Source organism: Nanorana parkeri, unplaced genomic scaffold, assembly GCF_000935625.1.
Source record: "Nanorana parkeri isolate BGI_ZX_2015 unplaced genomic scaffold, ASM93562v1 scaffold2371, whole genome shotgun sequence".
NCBI lineage: Eukaryota > Metazoa > Chordata > Amphibia > Anura > Dicroglossidae > Nanorana > Nanorana parkeri.
Window position 1 is genome coordinate 36,091 of NW_017308639.1, and position 2,025 is coordinate 38,115.

The window sequence follows — 2,025 nt, forward strand, 5'->3', positions numbered from 1 at the left end:
GCTCCTCAGCTCCATCTAGTGGCAGTTATTCCTCTGCTCCTCAGCTCCATCTAGTTTCAGTTAATCCAATGCTCCTCAGCTCCATCTAGTGGTAGTTATTCCCATGCTCCTCAGCTCCATCTAGTGGCAGTTATTCCTCTGCTCCTCAGCTCCATCTTGTGGCATTTATTCCTCTGCTCCTCAGCTCCATCTAGTGGCAGTTATTCCTATGCTCCTCAGCTCCATCTAGTGGCAGTTATTCCTCTGCTCCTCAGCTCCATCTAGTGGCAGTTATTCCCCTGCTCCTCAGCTCCATCTAGTGGCAGTTATTCCTCTGCTCCTCAGCTCCATCTAGTGGCAGTTATTCCTCTGCTCCTCAGCTCCATCTAGTGGTAGTTATTCCTCTGCTCCTCAGCTCCATCTAGTGGCAGTTATTCCCATGCTCCTCAGCTCCATCTAGTGGCAGTTATTCCTCTGCTCCTCAGCTCCATCTAGTGGCAGTTATTCCTCTGCTCCTCAGCTCCATCTAGTGGCAGTTATTCCTCTGCTCCTCAGCTCCATCTAGTGGCAGTTATTCCTCTGCTCCTCAGCTCCATCTAGTGGCAGTTATTCCTCTGCTCCTCAGCTCCATCTAGTGGCAGTTATTCCTCTGCTCCTCAGCTCCATCTAGTGGCAGTTATTCCTCTGCTCCTCAGCTCCATCTAGTGGCAGTTATTCCTCTGCTCCTCAGCTCCATCTAGTGGCAGTTATTCCTCTGCTCCTCAGCTCCATCTAGTGGCAGTTATTCCTCTGCTCCTCAGCTCCATCTAGTGGCAGTTATTCCTCTGCTCCTCAGCTCCATCTAGTGGCAGTTATTCCTCTGCTCCTCAGCTCCATCTAGTGGCAGTTATTCCTCTGCTCCTCAGCTCCATCTAGTGGCAGTTATTCCTCTGCTCCTCAGCTCCATCTAGTGGCAGTTATTCCTCTGCTCCTCAGCTCCATCTAGTGGCAGTTATTCCTCTGCTCCTCAGCTCCATCTAGTGGCAGTTATTCCTCTGCTCCTCAGCTCCATCTAGTGGCAGTTATTCCTCTGCTCCTCAGCTCCATCTAGTGGCAGTTATTCCTCTGCTCCTCAGCTCCATCTAGTGGCAGTTATTCCTCTGCTCCTCAGCTCCATCTAGTGGCAGTTATTCCTCTGCTCCTCAGCTCCATCTAGTGGCAGTTATTCCTCTGCTCCTCAGCTCCATCTAGTGGCAGTTATTCCTTTGCTCCTCAGCTCCATCTAGTGGCAGTTATTCCTGTGCTCCTCAGCTCCATCTAGTGGCAGTTATTCCCCCGCTCCTCAGCTCCATCTAGTGGCAGTTTTTCCTCAGCTCCTCAGCTCCATCTAGTGGCAGTTATTCCCATGCTCCTCAGCTCCATCTAGTGGCAGTTATTCCCATGCTCCTCAGCTCCATCTAGTGGCAGTTTTTCCCATGCTCCTCAGCTCCATCTAGTGGCAGTTATTCCCATGCTCCTCAGCTCCATCTAGTGGCAGTAATTCCTCTGCTCCATCTAGTGGCAGTTATTTCCATGCTCCATCTCCAGTTACTTTTTGACTGACTCTTTAATGCTGCTTTAGGTTGGCCAACAACTTGGATTTTCCTTCTTGTATCTTTGGGCGGGTAAAAAGAACAGTTCTGAGTGTTGCCACTAGGTGGCGCAAGAGTTCAATATAAAATAAATTGTGCGATACAAACTATATCACAATCTGTCTGTGAAGGTTCATTCATCCGGGTCATGGTATATCTGTAAAACTAAGTCAAGGCAACTGGATGTGCTGTATTTTTCTTGAAGACGTTTCACTGGACATCCGACCAGCTTTCTCAATTCAGAATGACTTGTACAAAAAATTATCTGGGAATAAATATGGTGAACGTCGCTCCAATCCACAGAATCTGTTAGACACAACCACGTGTTGATTGTATTTCCATAATTGGAGTCTAGGAGGCTTTATTAACCTGAGGTGTTAAAACAGCATTGTGTGTGGCAGACAATAGATGTCTCAACCCCCACCCCCGCCGCGTT

At 48.6% G+C, this 2,025-nt stretch overlaps 1 protein-coding gene across 1 annotated transcript in view; it reads left to right on the forward strand.

Annotated features, from left to right (window-relative positions):
- Positions 1–2,025, forward strand: part of GCDH (glutaryl-CoA dehydrogenase) — a 15,517-nt gene that overhangs the window by 617 nt on the left and 12,875 nt on the right. The window lies entirely within an intron of this gene.